The sequence below is a fragment of the Nicotiana tomentosiformis genome, chromosome 11 (assembly GCF_000390325.3).
Source record: "Nicotiana tomentosiformis chromosome 11, ASM39032v3, whole genome shotgun sequence".
Taxonomy (NCBI): domain Eukaryota; kingdom Viridiplantae; phylum Streptophyta; class Magnoliopsida; order Solanales; family Solanaceae; genus Nicotiana; species Nicotiana tomentosiformis.
Window position 1 is genome coordinate 3,144,829 of NC_090822.1, and position 26,132 is coordinate 3,170,960.

The window sequence follows — 26,132 nt, forward strand, 5'->3', positions numbered from 1 at the left end:
GTGCTTTTACTCTCAATCTCACAATAAAATAAATAGAAACAGCACGGCATCACTCTTCGTGCATTAACTCTCATATCATGGCACGGCATCACCCTTCGTGTATTAACACTCACAATATGGCATGGCATCACCCTTCGTGCATTAACATTCACAATATGTCATGGCATCACTCTTCGTGCATTAACACTCACAATATGGCACGGCATCACCCTTCGTGCATTAACACTCTCCCTTACCACAATGCAATGCATAAATAACAACAGGGAGATAGAATAACAAGTACAAACCTTACTTCAACATTTGGTTCTATAATATCAATCTCAACTTTGAAATAAAAACTCAATTATCACCAGAAAAATTCGTAAACATGATAAGAACGATAAATTGAACAACACTAGTATATCACGTAGCAATTTGGCATATGAATGAGACAATATAAGAAAAACAGAGAAACATGGAAAACAGGTAAATTGGCGGCGCATAAGTACTCGTCACCTCACATATACGCCGCTCACATGAATGTCACTTAGCAAGTAATCTAAGGTTCCTAATTCCATCAAGTCAGGGTTAGATACAACACATACCTCGCTCCGAAGGCCACTTAATTCTCAATCATAGTTTTTCCTTCGGAATTCACATCCAAACCACTCGTATCTATTCAAAAATGACTCAATAATATCAAATATTGCTAAAGGAATTAATTATATTGCATAAACTAAATTTTCCAAATTTTCCTCCAAAAAGTCAAAAAATCGACCCCGGGCCCGCTTGGTCAAAACTCGAGGTTCGGACCAAAATCCTTTTACCCATTCACCCCCGAGTCCGAATATGTAATTAGTTTTGGAATCCGACCTCAAATTGAGGTCTAAATTCCTAAATTTCCGAAATTTCTAGTTTCTACCCTAACCCTTAGTTCTACCATGAAAACTCTAGATTTTAGGTTAAATTCTAGTAAAAATGAAGTAAAAGATTGAAAGAAACGAGTTAAGGAATACTTACCTATGATTTGGGGAAGAAAATGTCTTTGAAAATTCGCCCTAGGACTCCTATCCTTTTGAAACGAGAAGAAAAAAAAAGGCTGGAGTCCGAATTAAATGAACTCACTGCCCAGCGACCTTCGCACCTACGGTGCTTTGGTCGCACCTGCGCACCCGCACGTGAGGACAGGACGTGCGCTTCTACAGAAAAGGACTGGGCCAACTGAGGCCGCACCTGCGGACATGATTCCGCTTCTGCAGTCCCGCTCCTACGGAGAGAAGTCCGCATCTGCGGAAAATGAAGTCCAGGCCTGGGTCGCACCTGCGGGGCTATTACTCGCACCTGCGACCAAAGACTCGCAGGTGCGGGTACACCAGATTTGGTGCACCAGCAGCCTTGTAGAGGTTTGAACTCAACTCGTGCATCACCCGAATGACACCCGAGCCCTCGGGGCTCCAAACCAAACAAGCACGCAAGTCTAAAAAATCATACGGACTTGCTCGCGCGATCAGATAGACAAAATAACACCTAGAACTTCGAAGTTAGCACCAAATCGAATGAAATTCTCAAGAACACTTTAAAATTACTATTTTCTCACCCGAAGGTCTGAATCACGTCAAACCGACTCCGTTTCTCACCAAATTTCTTAGACAAGTCTTAAATATCATAATGAACTTGTACCGGGCTCCGGAACCAAAATACGCACCCGGTACTAACAATGCCAAACATCAATCAATTCTTAAAAACAATTAATTTTGAGACTTTTAATTTTCATCAAAAATTCATAACTTGAGCTAGGGACCTTCAAATTCAATTTCGGGTATACGCCCATGTCCCATAATTCGATACGGACCCACCGGGAGTGTCAAAACATAGATACGGACCCGTTTATCAAAACTATTGACCGAAGTCAACTAAAGTCAACTTTTAAGACAAAAATTCTTATTTTCATTAGTTTTTAACATAAAAGCTTTTCGGAAACCTACCCGAACTGTGCACGCAAATCGAGGAGGGTAAAAATAAGATTTTTAAGGCTTAAGAGCGCATATTTGAGTTCTAAAATATAAGATAACCTTTTGGATCATCACACTCTGTTCCACCAGGTTTTGGGGAGAGTGGTGGTTATTTTGTTGTTGAGTTTATCATTATAGTTTTGGAGGTTTTTATTTGAAGTTTAGTAGTATTTCTGCTATTCTCTATGCATGCTAGCTTACCTAATCGTAAATACTAGGTATCATCACGGCATCCTACTGAGAGAAATTTAGGTCGTGACATTAGAAAAGCCATGGCGCAGCTTAAGCTAACCGAGGACATGACCCTTGATAGCTAGGAAGGTGTGGAAGTCGAGGATTAGGGTAGTAGGGTAGTTAGTTTATTGTTCTCCTTATCATATTCTGTTGGTATTAGCTAGATTTCTATGACTAACTATCATTTCTTTCATTTTGGTAAATTGATTATATGATTGTTATTTATGTTGTTTTTACATGGCTTCCCACTGTTACACATTTTTTTCTTCATTAATGTGATTCTTATGCTTCTTTAAGCCGAAGATCTATTGGAAATAACTTCTCTACCTCCACAAGTTAACGGTAAAGCCGAGATTGTACTGAGTTTTTTGTTGTTGTTACTTCAGGGCATGATTCCAACCTTAATTTGGACTTGTTCAAGATACGCGGCGTAAGACAAGAGTGGGTTGCTCTAAGGGTGAGCACCATCCACTTCCAACCAAGAGGCTGTGAGTTCGAGTCATTCCAAGAGCAAGGTAGGTAGCTCTTGGAGTGAGGGAGCTGAGGGTCTATTGGAAACAGGCTCTCTACTCCAGGGTAGGGGTAATGTCTGCGTACACACTACCCTCCCCAGACCCCACTAGTGGAATTATACTGGGTTGTTGTTATTATTGTTGTTGTATTTTTTATTTCGTCTCAATTCTGATAGCCTTGACTATTTAGAGTATAACTGCCCTTTATCTTTATCTTAAAACTCTGATAACTTTATTAACATTTCACAAGTTAGAACGCTTAGGGTGAATCTGAAAGAGGTACAATAATAAATGCTATTTATTTTCAAATATTTTGGAACAAATTCAACATGTCATAAATAATATGAACTGAAATTAGTGTACTTTTATATCATTTTTGTATATGATATTTAATTTTGCCTCGTTTTAGTGAAAATAATGTAAAGATATCAGCAAAAGGAAGAGATATACATGATCCCTTCGGTTGTTTCCTCGCTATTAATTATATATGAGAACAACATTATGTACATAAAAATCTCATAACCATATAGTGTTTTTATATATTTTTTCCGCTACACGATTTACGTACAAAGAAACCCACTATAAATCATATGGAAAAGGGCTAAAATTAATTACCCCTATCATAATTTCAAAATGACATCATAATTTTCCGTTTATGTATTGCTAGTAAGTATGAAATCAACTACAAATGGTGTTAAATCTGAGTTGGGAGATCATTTATTATCCATACAAATAAGAAAAATATTTTCCCTTCTCTTAATAAGGAAAAATATTTTCCTCTAATTAGAAGAAAATTAGTTCATGAGGCAAGTATTTTTCAAAATATTTAAGCCAACCAAACATGAAAAAATAGAAAAATATTTTCGAAAAACACAATAAAAATACAACTATTAACCAATTTTGCCTTTAATAACAATACTTATGTTATCACACATTTGGGCGGTTTCTCTTAAACTAGAAAAATTGATCATACTATTTGTCATTTTTCCTATTATTTGCATGCATGCCAAACTCCTCGTACATTCATTCAATTAAAAGATCAAAAACGGAAAGCAACCCTACATCCCCCTGAGAGAAGGTTGGATATACCGTATGATTTACGGGTTTAGCTGAATCGAGTAGCTTTTGCTCTTGCTCTTTCCATCGTATCTGTTGTACACAAACATGAATCTAGAATCCTAATTCATTATACTTTTAAAATTACAAGTTCGAATCTAATATTTATTGAAATTTAATTAGTTGTAAAGGGTAGATAGTCCACCGGTAAATGAATTCTCATGGATGACCTTTACTCAAGGTAGGTATTTTTCTATCGCCTCTCAAGGAGCAATAAATAATTAAATTCTACTCTATTCATTTTAAGTTTTGTTCTTGGAAATAATTGGATAGCAATGATTTTAGGAAGATAATTTTTAATTATAACATACATAAACTAACTTTGTCACGATCCAAATTTTTCTCCGTAGAATGTCGTGATAACACCTAGTCTCTAAGATTAGGTAAGCCTTACACTTACTGAATTAATAGAAGAATTCAACCATCAAACGAAGAATATATGATAAATATCTTATATACAATTACAATTCCCAAAACTGGTAGTACAAGTCATAAGATCTACTGAGTTACTAGAAAACCCATAAATACAACTGTTCAGAATACAATTAAGCAGTACAATGGAAATATCATAAGGTGACTCTGAGGCCTGCGAGCGCGACGACAGGTTTACCTTGAGTCTCCACAGCTCGACCAGCCAGCTAATAATCAGCAAGATCTGTGGCACCTGGATCTGCACAAAAATATACATAATCATAGTATGAGTACATCACAGGTACCCAGTAAGTATCAAGACTAACCTCGGAGGAGTGGTGACGAGGGACAGTCAAGACACCTACCGGACTAAATAACATGAACAAGTGTATTGATGAACTAGTAGAGAAACAATATTAATATAAACTAAGCAGGATAAGAACACAAAACAATACTGGCAATGATACCCTAATAACAACAATATTTAACAGGAAGCAGTCACGTACTGATACCGTAGAGAAATCTAGACGCAGTCTAAGTCCGGTGAGAACCAAATGAAGAAAAACCAGTAACAACCGTTCTCATACCATATTTATTCAGACATTTCTACGAGGTACCGAACCTCATAATCACGACTCACGGGTCCCAAATCTTGAACCCAATCACTTGGCACCTTCTGGCCACGTTTCAATCCATAAACGCATGAACGACTCACGTGCCAAGGGGACAACTCTCACATAGAGGCATGTAGACAAGAGTACATGTAATGGTCAATAACGTCAGGATTCATCTCCTTAAACCAATGTGGGTGATTCATCTACGTGTATGCTTATGCAAGTGTTCTACCACAACTCAAGTCAACAATTCAGAACAAAGACAATGAATAGCACATAAAAAACGATCAAACCACAAAATATACCATGTAAATCTGAAAGCAACGAAGTTTGAAGTAGCTACCACCACAACAAGATTAGCTACTTAGAACTGAGAAAATAATGTAACACGGAGGAGAACAATTAATAGCATGCTAAGGAAAACAACAATCACAGACAAATGCACAGAAAAGGGGGAAATGACAACAGAGCCCTCCCGAGGTACTGCCTCATAGTCTCAAATCGTAAAATCAATTACAACGGCACGATAGAAAACTCGTGCCACAACAACAACCCGTATGGCAGAAACCTTATTCAACAATAACATCCGCACGGCAGAAATTTCGTGCCACACTAACATCCAGAAACCACGTTCCACAATAACATCCGCACTCCATAAACCTCATGCCACAATTACATCCGCGCGACATAAACCTCGTGCCACAATAACATCTACACTGCAGAAACCTTGTGCTACAATAACATCCGCACGGCAGAAACCTCATGCCACAATAACATCTGCACAGCAGAAACCTCGTGCCACAATAAAATCCGCACGGAAGAACCTCGTGCCATAATAACATCTGCATGGAAGAAACCTCGTGCCACAATAACATCTGAATGACAGAAACCTCGTTCCACAATAACATCCGAGCACGTACTCGTCACCTCGTGTACACAGAATTCACATGACACAATTTGCACCAAAGACTCAAATCCTAAGGAGTAGTTCCCCCACACAAAGATAGGCAAGATATTTACCTCAAGGAAGATTAGACCGTTACTCTAACATGAACTTATCAAGTGAAATGACCTTCGAAAAACTCAAATCTAGCCAAAATAACTTCAAATCATAAGAAATAAATACGGATAATAAAGTTTCAATCTTCCGATTTTCCACAAACCCTCAATTAGAACCCGATTTAGGGGCGATTTCAAAGGAGTTTTACATGATTTCAAACTGGGTAAGTGTACTTTATCATATAGTGGTTATATTACATAAATCCATGTCTATATTCATCATTTATTTCAGATTTATATGGAAAAAATCGGATTTTTTGTAAAACTTTTCAGAAACGTAAATTTTAGATTTGAAGGTCCACTTGACATCGGAATTTGATAATTTTTATATGATTGGAATCATTTCGAAATGGGTGTTCGAATTTCGTAAGTTTTTCAAAGATTTGACTCGTGGGCCCCACGATCGATTTTTCAAATAAATTTAGGATTTTAATCCGAAAAATTAGTAAATTCATATGGAATTAATTCCTACGATTCGTATTGAATATATTAAATTGTTTATGACTAGATTTGCGGATTTCGGACACTAATTCGCGAGGCAAGGATGTATTGGAAACTTGAAAGTTGGTTGCGAATCAAGGTAAGTGTCGTGGTTAACCTTGACTTGAGGGAATAGAACCCCTGAATTATTTGCTATGTGAATTTCATGTGCAATGATGTATAGGTAAGGTGACGAGTGCCTTTGTCAATTTAATAGGTTGCTTAATTATTTAAACATCTTAAATTGTGTTAAGACAAGAGTGGACTGCTCTAGTGGTAAGCACCCTCCACTTCCAACCAAGAGGTTGTGAGTTCGAGTCATCCCAAGAGCAAGGTGGGTAGTTCTTGGAGGGAGAGAGGGAGCCGAGGGTCTATCGGAAAGGGTAGGGGTAAGGTCTGCGTACACACTACCCTTCCCAGACCCCACTAGTTGGATTATATTGGGTTGTTGTTTTTGTTGTTGTAAATTGTGTTAAGACACGAATTAATTCTTGAATTCCTGCAATAATTGTTCCATGCTTATTTGATTTATATTTCTTAATTTCTACTTGACATTTAGCATATTAAATATTAAACTGCCTATTTTCTCCCTGATTTTCACAATAAATTGCTACATGTCAATGTTTATTTCATAAATAAATCATAATTATTGTATGTTTGTTGTCTTATAATTTCATATTAATTGTTGTATTTATTGGGGCAATTTCTTTTATAAGAATTGGTAAATGAATATATTGGAGGAGCGGATTGCACGCCACAACGAAAATGAAAAATGAATATATTAGAGGAGCGGGTTGCACGCCGTAACAGAATTGAAATGAATATATTGTGGGAGCGGGTTGCGCGCTGCAATAGAATTGAATATGAATATATCGTGGGATTGGGTTGCACGCCGCAACAGATTTATTTAAAAGTCTACATTGGGGGATTGGATTGCACGCCGCAACAGACTTGTTAAAATTCTATATTAGGGGATCGGATTGCACGTCGCAACAAAATTGATTGAAATGATTATATTAGAGGAGCGGGTTGCACGCCGCAACAGAAATTGATGGAAATAATAATTGGTTATGATTGTTGAATTGGCTTCAACTGTTAAAATGAGTTACCTGATTTATTTTTATTATTGTTGTTATTACTATTATTGCGTATATGTTAATATAAGAGACATGCCTTAGCCTCGTCACTACTTCATCGAGGTTAGGCTCGACACTTACCAGTATATGGGGTCGGTTGTACTGATACTACACTATGCACTTCTTGTCCAGATTTCGGAGTTGGTCACAGCGGCGTACCATAGACTTGCTCGTATTTCAGCTACTCAAAGGAGACTTGAGGTATAATTGCACAGCGCCCGTAGTTATGAAGTCCCCGTCTACCTTACTTTAGCTGTATGTTTGCTTTCAGATAGCTTTGTTTTATTCAGACCTTTATTCGTATTATTAGAGAAGCTTGTGTACTTGTGACACCAATTTTGGGATGGTATTTAGACATCGCTATTTTTATGGATTATTCACTACATTTTAGACTTTACTTCCGCATTTGTTTCTTTGTTATTAATTAATTTAAAATTATTTTAAAATGGAAAATATTATTCTAACATTGGCTTGCCTAGCAAGTGAAATGATAGGATCCATCACGGTCACGAAGGTGGAAATTTTGGATAGTTGGTATCATAGAACTAGGTTACATAGGTCTCACGAGTCACGAGCAAGCTTAGTAGAGTTTGAAGGATCGGTACGGAGACGTATGTACTTATCATTCAGAGGCTATGAAGTTTAGGAACAATATCAGTTTTTCTTACTCTGTCATGTGATTTTATTCTATCATCGATGATTGAATCATTCTATTCTTATTCTCTCACAGATGGTGAGAACACGTAATACATCTACTGATGGATAGGGCAGAGCCCCCGGTGGCAACTATGGCCAAGGGTAGAGGTCGAGGCAGAGGTCGTGCTAGAGGCCGAGGTAGAGACAGAGGAAGAGCTCAGTCTAGAGCTCGAGCAACAACACCTATTGTAGAACCTCAGGTGGACCTTCAGGAGGAGGTTCTAGTTCTGAATATACCGGTTGGACCAGTACAGGTTCCGAGAGGGTTCATAGCTACTCCAGTACTTCAAGACGATCTAGTTCGTTTGGTGTGTCTCATGGATGGCGTAGCCCAAAGTGGTACATTTCCTGTGGTGCCAGCCATCTCACAAGCTGGGGGAGGAGCACAAACTCCCACTACTCCCGCTCCGGAATAGATGGCTCCCCAGAATCAGGCTCCAGCAGCCCCGCCAGTTGGGGTAGTTCAACTAGTTGTTACGGCACAGACCGGTGATAGGCCCGCCATGTCTATTGAGGCCTTATTGAGACTGGATAAATTTACTAATCTCTTTCTAGTTCACTTCAGTGGTACACCTTCTGAGGACCCCCAGGATTATCTTGACCGTTTCCATGAGGGGTTGCGGAACATGGGTATAATTGAGGCCAATGGGGTCGAATTTGTTGTATTTCAGATGACGGGTTCCACCAATAGGTGGTAGAGAGATTATATATTGACCAGACCAGTTGGATCGCTTGCACTTACCCGGGAGCAGTTCTCAAAGCTATTTCTGGAGAAGTTCCTTCCTATCACACTAAGAGAGGATTACCGCAAGCAATTTAAGCGTCTACAGCAGGGCAGTATGACTGTTACTTAGTATGAGTCCCGCTTTGTGGATTTAGCCCGTCATGCTCGCCTTTTACTACCTACTGAGGGAGAGAGAGTGAGGAGGTTTATTGAGGGACTCACTCATCCTATCAGGCTTCAGATGACCAAGGAGACCAGAAGTGAGATTTCATTTCAGGCGACTGCTAATGTCGCGAGGAGGATCGAGATGGTTCTTTCATTGGAGGGAAGGTAGAGGCATGATAAGAGGCCTCGTCAGTTCGGTGGTTTCAGTGGTGCCTCGTCTGGAGGCAGGGGTAATTTTGGTAGGGGTCATCCTCCCATACCATTTAATTCAGCACTACAGGCATCTGCCGGTACTTCAGATAATCACGGTCCTATTATGTCTTACTCTGGGCAGCCAGCATTTAGTGTACATTCAGCTCCTATCAGTACACCATCACTCCAGAGTCACTATAGTGGTTATCCGGCCCATTCGGGTCAGCTTCAGTTTCAGCCGCCATGATATCAGGTTGGGTGTTGTGAGTGTGGGAACATTGGTCACATCAGTGGGAACATTGGTCACATCAGGCGGTATTTCCCTAGGTTGTCAAGTAATAGATCTTGGTAGGATTCTCGTGCCATCATACCAGCACCGGTTGCTTCACCGCCTGCTCATCCAGCTAGAGGTAGGGGTACGGCAGCTAGAGGTGGAGGTCAGGCCATTAGAGATAGAGTTTAGACCATTAGAGGTGGAGGCCACCCAGTTAGAGGTCGTCCTAGAGACGCAATTCAGAGTGGCGGGGACCAGCCCCGATTTTATGCTTTTCCAGTTAGGCCTGAGGCCGAGTCATCTGATGCTGTGACCACATGTATTATTCCAGTTTGCAATAGAGATGCTTTAGTTCTATTTGATCCAGGATCTATTTATTCTTATGTATCCTCCTATTTTGCTTCATATTTGGTTATGCCTTGTGATTCTCTGAGTGCTTCTGTGTGTGTATCTACACCAGTGGGAGACTCTGTTATAGTATATCATGTCTATTGTTCGTGTGTGGTTACTATTGGTAGTCTTGAGACTAGTGTGGATCTTCTACTTCTTGATATTGTAGATTTTGATGTCATAATTTATTTTAAATATCGACCATGGGACCACGTCTCAAATCTTGGAAAAACTTATTAAATCTGAACACCCATTCCGAGATGAGTCCAATCATACAAAAATTATCAAGTTCCGATGTCAAATGGATCTTCAAATCTAAAATTTTCGTTTTTGGAAAGTTTTACAAAAATTCCAATTTCTTTCATCTAAATCCGAAATAAATGATGAATATAGATATGGATTTATGCAATATAACTACTATATGATAAAGAACACTTACCCAATTCAAAATCGCGAAAAACTCCTTTGAAATCGCCCCTAAACCGGGTTCTAATTGAGGGTTTGTGAAAAATAGGAAAGATCCCGTTTTTGGTTCTGTTTTAAGTCACAGGCGTCGGACCTTCTTCGCATTCGCGAAGCACCTGTCGCGTTCGCGATGCGCAGCATCTCGATTGGCCTTTGCATTTGCGAGATACACTTCACGTTCTCGAAGACTTTCACCCCAGCCTACGCATTCGCGAGCCCTATGCCGTGTTCGCGAAGAATATTACTCTGTTCCCTTTTCCTCAAGTCACAAGCCTACGCGTTCGCGTTGAGCTGGTCGCGTTCGCGAAGGGTAAAGTCCCCATCGCTCCGCGTTCACGACCCAGCCTTCGCGTTCTCGAAGACAAAAAATTCAGCCATCCTAGTTTCTACTACGTGTTCGCGAGAGTGCCTTCGCGAACACGAAGAAGGAAACCAGAAGGTACTGAAACTGCAGAAACCAGATTTTTTCCTAAGTCCAAAACATCCCGTAGCCTATAAGAAACTCACCCGAGCCCTTAGGGCTTCAAACCAAACATGCACACAAGTCCTAAAACATCATACGAACTTGCTCGCACGATCAAATCGCCAAAATAACACCTAGAACTATGAATCGGACACCAAATCAAAGGAAATTTTCAAGAAAACTTTAAAACTTCTTTTTTCACAACCGAACGTGCGAATCACATCAATTCAACTCCGTTTCTCACCAAATTCTACAGATAAGTCATAAATATTATAGTGGACCTATACCGAACTCCGAAACCAAAATACGGACCCGGTGTCAATAAATCCAATATCAGTAAATTCTTAAAATATCTTAAACTTTGAAACTTTTAATTTTTCATCAAAATTTCATATCCTGGGCTAGGGACCTCGGAATTCGATTCCGAGCAAACGCCCAAGTCCCAAATCACATTACGGACCTATAGGAACTGTCAAAATACTGATCCGGGTCCGTTTGCTAGTAATGTTGACCAAAGTCAACTTTATTGAGTTTTAAAGCTCTATTTGATATTTTAATTTATTTTTCACATAAAAACTTTCCGAAAAATTATACGAACTGTGCTCGCAAGTCAAGGAATCATGAATAGTGCTTTTTGAGGTCTTAAAACACATAATTAATTATCAAATTTAAAGATAACCTTTTGGGTCATCACATTCTCCACCTCTAAAACAAATGTTCGTCCTCGAACGGAATTAGAAAAGGTACCTGAGCTGGTGAAAAGGTGTGGATATTTACTCCGCATGTCCGACCCGGACTCCCAGGTAGATGCCTCTACCGGCTGACCTCTCCATTACACCCGAACTGAATGATAACTCTGAGACCTCAACTGTCGAACCTTTCAAGCTAGAATAGCTACCGGCTCTTTCTCATAAGTCAAATCTTTGTCCAATTGGACTAAGCTGAAATCTAACACATGGGACAGATCACCAAAAATATTTTCGGAGCATAGAAACATGGAACACCGGATGAACCGCTGATAAACTAGGTGGTAATGCAACCTTGTAGGCTACTTCACCCACCCTTTCAAGAATTTTAAAGGGTCTAATATACCTAGGGCTCAACTTACCCTTCTTTTTGAACCTCATTACACCTTTCATAGGTGAAACCCGGAGCAATATTCTTTCTCCAACCATGAATGCAATATCACAGACTTAGCATCCTGTACCAAATCGGTACTCAACAACCGAGCCTCTTCCGGTTCAAACTAGCAAACTTGCGAACGGCATCGCCTTCCATACAATGCCTCATATGGAGCCATCTGAATACTTGACTGGTAGCTATTATTATAAGCAAACTCCGTAAATGGCAAGAACTGATCCCAAGAACCTCCAAAGTCTATAACACAAGTGCGAAGCATATCTTCTAATATCTGAATAGTATGCTCTGACTGTCCGTCTGTCTGTGGATGAAATGTTATACTCAACTCAACCCGCGTGCCTAACTCATGTTGTACATCCCTCCATAAATGCGAGGTAAATTGTGTACCTCGATCTGAAATAATAGACACGGGCACACCGTGTAGGCGGACAATCTCACGAATATAAATTTCATCTAACCGCTCTAAAGAATAGGTAAATGCCACTGGAATGAAATGTGCTGACTTGGTCAACCTGTCCACGATGACCCAAACTACGTCAAATTTTCTCTGAGTCCATGGGAGTCCAATAAAATCCATGGTGACAATTTAGACACTGAGCTACATATGCAACTATATCCTTCTTCATTCTCCTCAACCAGTAATGTTGCCGTAAATCTTGATACATTTTGGCGGCACCTAGATGAATATAATACCTGGAACTATGTGCCTTTTCAAGAATTAATTCACGAAGCCTGTCAACATTAGGCACACAAATACGACTCTGCATTCACAGAACTCCATCTTCCCCCACGACAACCTGTTTGGCATCGCCGTGCCTCACCGTGTCCTTAAGGATATGTAAATGAGGATCATCATATTGTCACTCTCGGATGCACTCATATAAGGAAGACCGAGCAACTATGCAAGCTAGAATCCGACTGGGTTCTGAAACATCTAACCTCATGAACTGATTAGCCAAAGTCTGAACATCTGCAGCTAACAGCCTCTCACCAACCGGAATATACGCAAGACTGCCCATACTCATAGCCTTTCTACTCAAAGCATCGGCCACCACAATAGCCTTTCCGGGGTGATACAAAATGTTTATATCATAATTTTTCAACAACTCCAACCATCTTCTCTGCCTCAAATTGAGATCTTTTTGTTTGAACAGATACTGAAGGCTACGATGATCAGTAAATACCTCACACGAGACACCGTAAAGGTAATGCCTCCAAATCTTCAGTGCATGAACAATGTTTGCCAATTCTAAGTCATGAAGAGGATAATTTTTCTCATGAACTTTCAATTGTCACGACGCATATACAATCACCCTGCCATTTGTCATCAATACTGAACCAAGCCCAATGGGAGATGCATCACAATACACCGTATAAAATTCTGAACCTGTGAGTAATACCAACAATGGCACCGTAGTCAAAGCAGTCTTGAGCTTATGAAAGCTCAACTCACACTCGTCCAACCATCTGAATGGAACACCTTTCTGGTTCAGTCTGGTCAATGGGCTTGCTATAGATTAAAACCTTTCCATGAACTGACGATAATAACCTGCCAAACCCAGGAAACTCCGGATCTCTGTAACTGGAGTAGGTCTAGGCCAATTCTAAACAACCTCAATCTTCTTAGGATCTGCCTTTATGCCTTCTGCCGATACAACATGCCCCAAAAAAGCAACTGAGTCTAACTAAAATTCACATTTTGAAAATTTGGCATATAACTTATTATTCTTTAAAGTCTGAAGCACACTCTTAAGATGCTGCTCATGCTCCTCTGGACTGCTGGAGTAAATCAAGATATCATCAATGAATACAACCACAAAATAATCTAAATAGGGCTTGAATACCCGATTCATCAAATCCATAAATGCTACTGGGGTATTTGTCAACCCAAATGACATCACTAGGAATTCCTAATGCACAAATCGAGTCTGAAATGCTGTCTTAGGGACATCATATGCCCTAATCTTCAACTGATGGTAACCAGATCTCAAATCAATTTTCAAAAATACCTTGGCACCCTGAAGCTGGTCGAATAAGTCATTCGTTCTTGGTAGTGGATACTTGTTCTTGACAGTAGCCTTGTTCAACTGCTGATAATCTATACATATTCGTATTGAACCATCTTTATTCTTTACAAATAATACTGGTGCACCCAAGGGCAATACACTAGGTCTCATGAATCCCTGATCAAGCAAGTCTTGTAACTGCTCCTTTAATTCTTTCAACTCTGGCGGGGCCATACGTAATGGTGGAATAGAAATGGGCTGAATGCCCGGAGACAAATCAATATAGAAGTCAATATCTCTGTCGGGTGGCATCCCCGGCAAATCTACAGGAAATACTTCTGGAAATTCACGAACAACTGGTACTGAGTCCATAGAAGGAACATCCGTACTCGGATTGCGAATATAAGCCAAATAGGCTAGTCACCCTTTCTCGACCATACACCAAGCTTTCATATAAGAAATAACCTTGCTGGTAGAATGATCAGCAGTTCCTTTATACTCTAACCGAGGTAACCCCGGCATGGCTCGGGTCACTGTCTTGGCATAACAATCCAATATAGCATGATAAGGTGACATCTAATCTATACCTAGATTGTAGAGTTCGCCTACAATAACAACTACCAGTCTAGCATTTAGATGGCTCCCTATGAGGCATTATATGGTAGGCGGTGTCGGTCGCCAGTTGGGTGGTTCGAGCCGGGAGAGGCTCGGTTGTTGGGCACAGACTTAGTACAGGATTCCTTGGATAAGGTCAAGATTATTCAGGATCGACGTCAGACAGCTCAGTCCAGGTAGAAGAGTTATGCCGGCAGTAGAGTTCGTGATGTTGCATTCATGGTCGGAGAGAGAGTGTTACTTCTCGTAACACCCATGAAGGGTGTAATGAGGTTTGGAAAGAAGGGCAAGTTGAGCCCTAGGTATATCGGACCTTTTGAGATTATGGAGAGAGTGGGAGAGGTGACTTACAGGCTTGCGTTGCCACCTAGTTTAGCAGCTGTTCATCCGGTATTTCATATGTCCATGCTTCGAAAGTATCACAACGATCCGTCCCATGTGTTAGATTTCAGCTCTGTCTAGTTGGACAAGGATTGAACTTACGAGGAGGAGCCGGTGGCAATTCTAGCACGGCGAGTTCGCCAGTTGAGATCAAAGAGTTACCATTCAGTTCGAGTGCAGTGGAAAGGTCAGCCTATTGAGGCAACTACTTGGGAGTCTGAGTCCAATATACAGAGTAGATATCCCCACCTTTTCACCAGCCCAGGTACTTTTCCATGTCCGTTCGAGGACGAACGGTTATTTTAGAGGTGGAGAATATGATGACCCAAAAGGTCATCTTATATTTTAGAACTCGAATTTGTGCTCTTAAGCCTTAAAAATCTTATTTTACCCTCCTCGTTTTGCGTGTGCAGTCCGGGCATGTTTCCGGGAAGCTTTTATGTTGAAATCTAATAAAAATAAGAATATTTGCCTTAAAAATTGACTTTAGTTAACTTCGGTCAATATTTTTGGTAAACAGGCCCAGATCTGTGTTTTGACGGTCCCGGTGGGTCCGTATCAAATTATGGGACATGGGCGTATGCCCGGAATCGAATTCGGAGGTCCCTAGCTTACGTTATGAATTTTTGATGAAAATTAAAAGTCTAAAAATTAATTATTTTTAAAAATTGATTGATGTTTGGCATTATTAGTACCGGGTCCGTATTTTAGTTTCGAAACTCGGTACAGGTTTATTATGATATTTAAGACCTGTCTGAGAAATTTGGTGAGAAACGGAGTTGATTTGACGTGATTCGGACCTTCGGGTGAGAAAAAAGTAATTTTAAAGTGTTCTTGAGAATTTCATTCGATTTGGTGCTACATTCGGAGTTCTAGGTGTTATTTTGGCGATTTGATCGCGCGAGCAAGTCCGTATGATATTTTTAGACTTGCGTGCATGTTTGGTTTGGATCCTCGAGGGCTCGGGTGTCATTCGGGCGATGCGCGAGTTGAGTTCAAACCTCAACAAGGCTGCTGGTGCACCAAATCTGGTGTACCCGCACCTACGAGTCTTTGGTCGCAGGTGCGAGCGATAGCCCCGCTGGTGTAACCCAGGCCTGGATTTTATTTTTCGCAGATACAGACTTCTCTCCGCAGGAGTGGGACCGCAGAAGCGGAATCATGTCTGCATGTGCGGCCCCAGTTGGCCCAGTCCTTTTCCGCATAAGCGCACGTCCTGTCCGCACGTGCGGATGCACAGGTGTGACCAAAGCACCATAGGTGCGAAGGTCGCTGGGCAGTGAGTTCATTTAATTCGGACTCCAGCCATTTTTTCTTCTCGTTTCTAAAGTATAGGAGGCCTAGGGCGATGTTTCAAAGACATTTTCTTCCCCAAATCTTAGGTAAGTGTTCCTTTACTCGTTTCTTTCAATCTTTTACTTCATTTTTACAAGAATTCAACCTAAAATCTAGAGTTTTCATGGTAGAATTAGGGGTTAGGGTAGAAACTAGGAATTTCAGAAATTTGGGGATCTAGACCTCAATTTGTGGTCGGATTCAAAAACTAATTACATATTCAGGCTAGGGGTGAATGGATAAAAGGATTTTGGTCCGAACCTTGGGTTTTGACCAAGCGGGCCCGGGGTCGATTTTTTGACTTTTTGGAGGAAAATTTGGGAAATTTAATTGATGCAATATAATTGATTCCTTTAGCAATATTTGATATTATTGAGTCATTTTTGAATAGATACGAGTGGTTTGGAGGTGAATTCCAAAGGAAAAGCTGTGATTGAGAATTAAGTGGCATGCAGAGCGAGGTAAGTGTTGTATCTAATCCTGACTTGAGGGAATTAGGAACCTTAAATTACTTGCTAAGTGATATTCATGTGAGCGGCGTATATGTGAGGTGACGAGTACTTATGCGCCGCCAATTTACCTGTTTTTCATGTTTCTCTGTTTTTCTTATATTGTCTCATTCCTATACCAAATTGCTACGTGTTATACTAATGTTGTTCAATTTATCGTTCTTATCATGTTTATGGATTTTTCCAGTGATTATTGAGTTTTTATTTCAAAGTTGAGATTGATACTATGGAACCAAATGTTGAAGTAAGGTTTATACTTGTTATTCTATTTCCCTGTTGTTATTTATGCATTGCATTATTGTAAGGGAGAGTGTTAATACACGAAGGGTGATGTCGTGCCATATTGTAAGTGTTAATGCATGAAGGGTGATGCTGTGCTATATTGTGAGTTTAATGCACGAAGGGTGATGTCGTGCCATATTGCGAGTGTTAATGAACGAAGGGTGATGCCGTGCCATGATATGAGAGTTAATGCACGAAGGGTGATGCCGTGCCGTTTCTATTAATTTTATGGTGAGATTGAGAGTAAAAGCACGAAGGGTGATGCCGTGCATTTTTTCTTACTGTATTCACTATTCCTGTTGATTCATGGTATATTGACTGCTCCGGTGATCATTTCCTGTTTAGTTCTTCATTTATGTTATTTTCATATACAGTGTTAAATTGTACAGGTTGATTTGTAGGTGTCTTGCCTTAGCCTCGTCACTATTTCGTCGAGGTTAGGCTCGACACTTACCAGTACATGGGGTCGGTTGTACTGATACTGCACTCTGCACTTTCTGTGCAGATTTTGATACCGGCTCATATTGATCGAGATTTTTCTATTGGTCCGCTGTCCGGAGACTCAAGGTAGATCTGTCGGCATTCACAGACTTTGAAGTTCCCGTCTATCTTTTCTGTTCTACTATTTCTTTCATTCAGAAAGTTGTATTTCTTTCTCACTATTACTTGTAGCAAATTCTAGAATGCTCATGAATTGTGACTCCAGATCCGGGTGGTAATAATTAATACAGTTTTATGATATTTCACACTTATTAAATTTTATTTTAGTTAATTATTGTTATTTACTAAATGGAAATAAGGAATTGGGTTAATGATTCTCTAACGTTGGCTTGCCTGGCAAGTGAAATGTTAGGCGCCATCACGGTCCCGTCGGTGGAAATTTTTGGGTCATGACACAGAGTCATAAGCTCTACAAGATGGTACTACAAGTCTGGAACTACAGTACTGTTTGAAACAAGAAATAAACAGAGAAATGTCTAAACAAAAGGGGGCTCCGAGGCTTGTGGACGTGAAGCACGTATACCGTGAAGTCTTCAAAAGCAACAACTCAAATCAACTCTTGCGTCCGGTATGGGCAGACATACCAGAATCTGCATAAAAAGATGTGAATAAGCGTAGTATGAGACACCACAACGGTACCCAGTAAGTATCATGTCTAACATCGGTAGAGTAGTGACAAGGCCAGACCAAGATACCTACTAGGATATAATAAATGGAATAAAAACCTAATAAGAATAAAAAATAGAAAGCGGAAAAATAACTGATACGAAACAAGTGAATAGCATGAACCAATACCGGAATTGGGTTGGGTTTCGTTCGCGAAGGGTATCATTGGCATGGTTATTTCTATAGAAAAAATTATAGGAATAAATTGTTATTTCTTTCCTCAGCAAATAAACCTTTCTTCCAAGTCACATCATAAGAGACATTTATTATCTTTCTTTGATTCCAGATTGAAGATTTATTCTGAAATATACTAACTCTCATGCTTTAACATTAATTCTCTATAATGGTCATGTTATCAAAATTCTATATATCAAAGGAATTAGCATAGTTTGCTGTCAACTATTTTGCACATCTTTGGATAACTGTAATAGCAAACAATTAAGTGCTTCTACTTGCACCTTTCTAACATAAGAAATCGAATTAAAAGATGGAACCCATCTAATGTCATATATCAAAAACAAAAGAGAGAACTAATTACACATTCGATAAATGCTCTAATAAAATTTATCGAAAGATAAAGATGGAAAAGTTAAATTATGCTTCACGTGACATATGCTAGGTCGTACATGCAGAGTTACTCCAAAATTTTGTCACAATTGAGTGATAACATAAGTGTTGTTTTTAAAGGCAAACGTCACTAGCAATGGAAAAAACGTTTCTATTACCAATCCATTACTGGAAGCAGCAGATTAGGTTTGTACATTTTAGGACCAATTGGACCATACATGGCTGATATTAAACCTCTTCTTTCATGAGTCACGAGAGCAGTAGAGCTTAGGTAAATTTCAAATTTGAGTTTATATTATACGAAATTGAACAAGTCTGCTCCTGATTAAATATTTGGCTTAATATTACCTTGTTGTTAGGAAAATAAACATTATTTTTCTATTAACTTAACGGAGCTCCAACCTCAGAATTCTATTAAATCGTAAAGTAATGGGTAAATTTAGAGCAAAAGCAAAGGACTTCAAAAGAATTGAGAAAGAGAGTTTACGTTTGCCCTGAAAAGAACTGTGTCCACCACACTATTGTAGAAAACATGGAGAGAACAAGTGGAAATGTGAAAAATGCTCTAAACGATATGCCGCTTTGGCTGAGGAAACGAAACATTTGGCTGCAGCTTTGCTTAAACAAGAGATAATGGATAACAAATTAGAGATTAGAAAAAAGGATTAATATAATTAGAGATTAGAAGAAAAGATTTTAGACTTTCAACAAGTCTGTTGCGGCGTGCAATTCGACCCCCTATATAGATTTTTAAATAAGTCTGTTGAGGTGTGCAACCCGATCCCACAATATATACTTTTAAATAAGTCTGTTGCGGCGTGCAACCCGATCCCATAATATATTCATACTCAATTCTGTTGCGGCGTGCAACCCGCTCCGACAATATATTCATATTCAATTATGTTGCGGCGTACAGCCCGCTCCTCAAATATATTCATTTTCATTTCCGTTGCGGCGTGCAACCCGCTCCTCAAATATATTCATTTTTATTTCCGTTGCGGCGTGCAACCCGCTCCTCCAATATACTCTTTTACCAAATCTTATAAAAGAAATTGCCCCAATAAATACAACAATTAATATGAAATTATAAGACAATAACTATACAATAATTATGATTTATTTATGAAACAAACAATGACAAGTAGCAATTTATTATGAAAATCAGGAAGAAAATATACAGTTTAATATTTAATATGCTAAATGTTAAGTAGCAATTAAGACACATAAATCAAATAAGCATGCAACAATTATTGCAGGTATTCAAGAATTAATATTTGACAAAGAATAAGAGAGAAACAATTATTATAACAATTAATTTGTGTCTTAAAAACAATTTAAGATATTTAAATAATTAAGCAACCAATTAAATTGACAAAGTATATGCACTCGTCACCTTGCATATACATCGTTGCACATGAAATTCACATAGCATATAATTCAGGGGTTCTATTCCCTCAAGTCAAGGTTGACCACGACACTTACCTTGCTTCGCAACCAAATTTCAAGTTTCCAATGCACCCTTGCCTCGCGAATTAGTGTCTGAAATCCTAAAATCTAGTCAAAACCAATTTAATATATTCAATATAAATCGTAAGAATTAATTCCATATGAATTTACTAATTTTCCGGATTAAAGGGGCAAGAACTGATCCCACGATCCTCCGAAGTCTATAACACAAGCATGGAGCATATCCTCCAAGATATGAATAATACGCTTGGACTATCCGTCCGTCTGAGGATGAAATGATCTGGTCAACTCAACCCGCGTACCCAACTCACGATGAACTTCCCTCCAAAAGTGCGAGGTAAACTGCGCACCTCGATAAAAAATGATAGACACGGGCACACCGTGAAGATGGACGATCTCACGAATGTAAATCTCTACCAACCGCTCTGAGGAATAGGTAACTGCCACAGGAATGAAATGCGCTGACTTAGTTAGCCTGTCCACAATGACCCAAACTACATCGAACTTCCTCTGAGTCCATGGGAGTCCAACAACAAAATCCATAGTGATACGCTCTTACTTCTACTCTGGAAGTTCTAACCTCTGAAGTAAACCACCAGGTCTCTGATACTCACACTTTACCTGCTAGCAATTTTGCCTCCACCAATAATGCTACCTCAAGTCTTGATACATCTTGACGGCTCCCGGATGAACAGAATACTGGGAGCTCTGGGACTCTTCAAGGATCAACTCACGAAGTCCATCCACATTAGGAACAAAAACACCACCCTGCATCCTCAAAACTCCGTCATCTCCAACAGTAACCTGCTTGGCACCACCGTGCCGCACTGTGTCTCTAAGGACAAGTAAATGAGGATCATCATCCTGCCGATCTCTGATGCGCTCAACCAAAGAATACCGAGCAACACTACAATCTAGAATACGGCTGGGCTCAGAAACATCTAACCTCACAAACAGGTTGGCCAAGGCCTGAACATCCAATGCAAGCGGTCTCTCACCAACTAGAATATATGCAAGGCTACCCATACTGACTAACTTTCTACTCAAAGCATCGGCCACCATATTGGCCTTCCCGAGATGATATAATATGGTGATATCATAGTCTTTCAATAGCTCCAGCCACCTCATCTGCCTCAAATTGAGTTCCTTCTACTTGAACAAATACTGCAAGCTCTGATGATCAGTGAATACCTAACATGGCACGCCTCCAAATCTTCAGCGCGTGAACAATGGCTGACAGCACTAGATCATGAACAGGGTAATTCTTCTCGTGAACCTTCAGCTGCCATGAAGCATATGCAATAACCTTACCACCCTGCATCAATACCGCACCTAGACTAATACGAGATGCGTCACTATATACTATATAAGATCCTGAATATGTGGGTAACACCAATACCGGTGTCGTGGTCAAAGCAGTCTTGAGCTTCTGAAAGTTCGCTTCACACTCATCTGACCACCTGAACGGGGCACCCTTCTGGGTCAATCTGGTCAACGGGGCTGCAATGGATGAATACCCCTCCACAAATTGACGGTAATAGCGAGCCAAACCTAGGAAACTACGAATCTCTGTAGCTGATGTGGGTCTAGGCCAGTTCTGGACTGCCTCAATCTTCTTAGGATCCACTGAATACCCTCTGCTAACATAAAGTGATCCAAGAAAGCAACTGAACTCAACCAAAACTCGTATTTTGAGAACTTAGCATATAACTGGCTGTCTTTCAGAGTCTGAAGAACAATCCGAAGGTACTGCTCATACTCCTCTCGACTGTGGGAGTAGATCAAGATATCATCAATAAACACAACCACAAAGAAATCAAAGTAGGGTTTGAACACCCGGTTTATCAAATCCATGAATACTGCTGGGGCATTTGTCAGCCCAGATGATATCACTAGAAACTTATAATACCCATACCGAGTCCGAAAAGCTGTCTTAGGAATATTGGATGCCCTAATCCTCAACTGATGGTAGCCAGATCTCAAATCAATCTTTGAAAACACCAAGGCACCCTTAAGCTGATCAAATAAATCATCAATCCTCGGCAATGGATACTTGTTCTTGATGGTGACTTTGTTCAACTGCTGATAATCTATACACATCCTCATTGATCTATTTTTCTTCTTCACAAATAACACAGGTACACCCTAGGGCGAGACACTAGGTCTAATGAAGCCCTTATCAAGCAAATCTTGCAACTGCTCCTTCAATTCTTTTAACTCTGGCGGGGCCATGCAGTATTGCGGAATGGAAATAGGCTGAGTGCCCGGAGCCAAATAAATACAGAAATCAATATCCCTGTCGGGTGACATCCCTAACAGGTCTGCAGGAAACACCTCTGAAAACTCATGAACAACCGGCACTGAATATATGGAAGGAAACTCCACACTAGAATCACGGACATAAGCCAAATAAGGTAGACACCCCTTCTCGACCATATGCCGAGCCTTCACATAAGAGATAACCCTGCTGGCAGAATGGCCAAGATTCCCTTTCCCCTCTAATCGAGGCAACCCCTGCAAGGCTAAGGTCACCATCTTGGCGTTACAATCTAATATAGCATGATCAGGTAACAGCCAATCCATACCCAGTATGACATAAAAATCAACCATGTCGAGAAGTAGGAGATCTACACGAGTCTCAAGACTCCCAATGGCGACCACACACAAATGATAAGCACGATTTACAAAAATAGCATCTCCCACTGGTGTGGACACATACACAGGAGCACTCAAAGAATCACAGGGAACAACCAAATAGGAAGCAAAATAGGATGACACATAGGAGTAACTAAACCCAGATTAAATAGAGCTGAAGCATCTCTACTGCAAACTGAAATAGTATATGTGATAACAGCGTCAAATGACTCAGCCTCACGCCTGGCTGGGAAAGCATAACACCGGGGCTAGGCCCCACCAGCCTGAACTACGTCCCTGGGACGGCCTCTAACTGGCTGGTCTCCACCTCTAACGGCCTGACCTCCACCTCTAACAGTCTGGCCTCTACCTCTGGCTGCCTGACCCCTGCCTCTGGCTGGCTAAGCAAGTGGTGCAGCAACTGGTGCCGGAACCGTGGCACGAGAACTCTGATAGTATGAGCTGCTCGTTGCCCGAGGACAAAATCTAGCAATGTGCCTCGGATCACCACAAGTGTAACATAACCTCGGCTGCTGTGACTGTTGACCCTGAAACTTACCCTGTTGACCTGAATAACCACCCTAATAACTCTGGAGTGGAGGTGCACTAATAGGAGCTGGTGGTGCACTGTAGGCTAGCTGGTCGGAATAATGCATCTGAGGGCCACGACCACCTGAGGCACTGTGGGATTCCTGGAGCGCTTAATGAAATGGCCTGGGAGGATGGCCTCTACCAAAGGTACTCCTGCCTCTAGATGAAGCACCGCTGAACTCACCGAAATGACAAGGCCTCTTGTCAGACGCCTGACCTCCCTGAGTAAGAGCCATTTCGACTCGTCTGGCGACATTAGCAGCAGCCTGAAAAGAAATCTCACTCCCAGTCTTCTTAGCCATCTGCAATCTGATAGGCTGAGAAAGTCCATCAATAAACCTCCTCACCCTCTCTCTCTCTATGGGAAGCAGAAGAATGGCATGACGGGCCAAATCCACAAAACGAGTATCATACTGAGTAACAGTTATGTTGCCCTGCTGGAGATGCTCAAACTGACGGCGACGCTCCTCTTTCAATGGGATAGGTAGAAACTTCTCTATGAAGAGCTGAGAGAACTGGTCCCAAGTAAAAGCAGGCGACCCAGCTGGTCTGGTCAACAAGTACTCTCTCCACCATTTCTTGGAAGAAACAGTCATTTGAAATGCTGCAAAATTGACCCCATTGGTCTTCAATATACCCATGTTTCGTACAACCTCATGACAGCTGTCAAGATACTCCTGGGGGTCCTCTGAAGTAGCACCACTGAAGTGAACAGGAAAGAGCTTGGTAAACCTATCCAATCTCCAAAAAACCTCAGAAGACATAGCTGGCCCATCTCTGACCTGTGCCGCAATAACCGGCTGAACTAATCCTATTTTCTGAGCCTCTGGAGCCTGGTACTTGGGAGCTATCTGCTCCGAAGCGGGAGTGGTATGAGTCTTGGCTCCTCCTCCAGTCTGAGAGGCTGCTAGTTCCATGGGAAATGCGCCAGTCTAGGTAACACTCTCCATAAGGCCCACCAAACGGACCAAAGCGTCCTGAAGTACTGGGGTAGCAATGAACCCCTCCGGAACCTGAGCTGGTCCGGCAGGAACAGTCTACGCTGGAGCCTGCTTGTCAAGCTCTATCTGAGGCTCCACTGCTGGGGCTGCTACTCGGGCTCTAGGTTGCGCCCTGCCCCTGCCTCGGCCTCTGGCACGGCCTCGGCCTCGACCTCTGCCTCGCGTAGGAGCTGCAACTGGTGGCTCTGGCTGCTGCTCAACTGAAAAAGCGGTACGTGTTCTCGCCATCTGCAATAGAATAAGAGTAGAAGAGTTTAATCACCATTGAGAAAGCAAAATCGCACGACAGAGAAGAAAAGAAGTGAAACTTGTTCCTAAACTTTATAGCCTCTGGAAGATAAGTACAAACGTCTCCGCACCGATCCTCCAGACTTTACTAAGCTTGCTCGTGAATCGTGAGACCTAGGCAACCTAGTGCTTTGATACCAACTGTCATGTCCCGAAATTTTCCACCAACGGGACCGTGATGGCGCCTAACCTTTCACCTGCCAGGCAAGCCAACGTTAGAGAATCATTAACCCAATTCCTTATTTCCATTTAGTAAATAACAATAATTAACTAAGATGAAATATAATTAGTGCGGAATATCATAAAACTATATTAATTACTACAACCCGGATCTGAAGTCACAATTTACGAGCATTCTAGAATTTGCTACAAGTAATAGTCAGAAAGAAATACAACTGTCTGAATGAAAGAAACAGCAGAACAGAAAAGATAGACGGAAACTTCAAGGTCTGTGAACGCTGACAGATCTACCTAGAGTCTCCGGATAGCGGACCAATAGAAAAATCTCAATCAACCCGAGCCGGTATCAAAATCTGCACAAAAAGAGCAGAGTGCAGTATCAGTACAACAGACCCTATATACTTGTAAGTGTCGAGCCTAACCTCGACGAAGTAGTGACGAGGCTAAGGCAAGGCACCTACAAATCAACCTGTACAATTTAACAGTGTATATGCAAATAATAGAAATGAAGAACTAAACAGGAAATGATCACCGGAGCAGTCAATATACCATGAATCAACAGGAATAGTGAATACAGTAAAAAAACATGCACAACATCACCCTTCATGCTTTTACTCTCAATCTCACAATAAAATAAATAGAAACGGCACGACATCACCCTTCGTGCATTAACTCTCATATCATGGCACGGCATCACCCTTCATGTATTAACACTCACAATATGGCACGGCATCACCCTTCGTGCATTAACACTCACAATATGTTACAGCATCACTCTTCGTGCATTAACACTTACAATATGGCACGGCATCACCCTTCGTGCATTAACACTCTCCCTTACCATAATGCAATGCATAAATAACAACAGGGAGATAGAATAACAAGTACAAACCTTACTTCAACATTTGGTTCCATAATATCAATCTCAACTTTGAAATAAAAACTCAATTATCACCAGAAAAATTGGTAAACATGATAAGAACGATAAATTGAACAACACTAGTATAACACGTAGCAATTTGGCATAGGAATGAGACAATATAAGAG